Source organism: Haliaeetus leucocephalus, unplaced genomic scaffold, assembly GCF_000737465.1.
Source record: "Haliaeetus leucocephalus isolate CR32 unplaced genomic scaffold, Haliaeetus_leucocephalus-4.0 Scaffold848, whole genome shotgun sequence".
In the NCBI taxonomy this organism is placed as follows: domain Eukaryota; kingdom Metazoa; phylum Chordata; class Aves; order Accipitriformes; family Accipitridae; genus Haliaeetus; species Haliaeetus leucocephalus.
Window position 1 is genome coordinate 7,941,973 of NW_010973284.1, and position 396 is coordinate 7,942,368.

A 396-nucleotide genomic window follows, 5' to 3' on the forward strand; every position below is an offset into this window, starting at 1 on the left:
GGAAGGAGCCTGTACATGAGACACACCAGGGACCCCCTCACAGACAAGCACTGATGAGGATTGACCACACAATCCTGAGCTGAATTTGTTAGGCAGTCTCCTCCATGTTGACTTACCAACACAGTTAAGAGGGCTCTAAGCCCAAAGCAAGCCCCAAACACCAAGGCTAACTGAAAAAGGATCACACTGTATTTGCCTGGGATGTATATTCCCTTCCTGAACATCCACTGGTGGCTTCACTTGGACAGCAGGACACTGGGTTCGATCCTGAGCTAGTGCACCTATGGAGTTGCATCTGGGTCAGGGGAGAGAAACAGCATGGGAAAGAGCAAGGACAGCTTCAGGAGAAGCCTTAACCATGTAAGTGCTTGGCAACCCTCTGCCAAAGATGGAAGG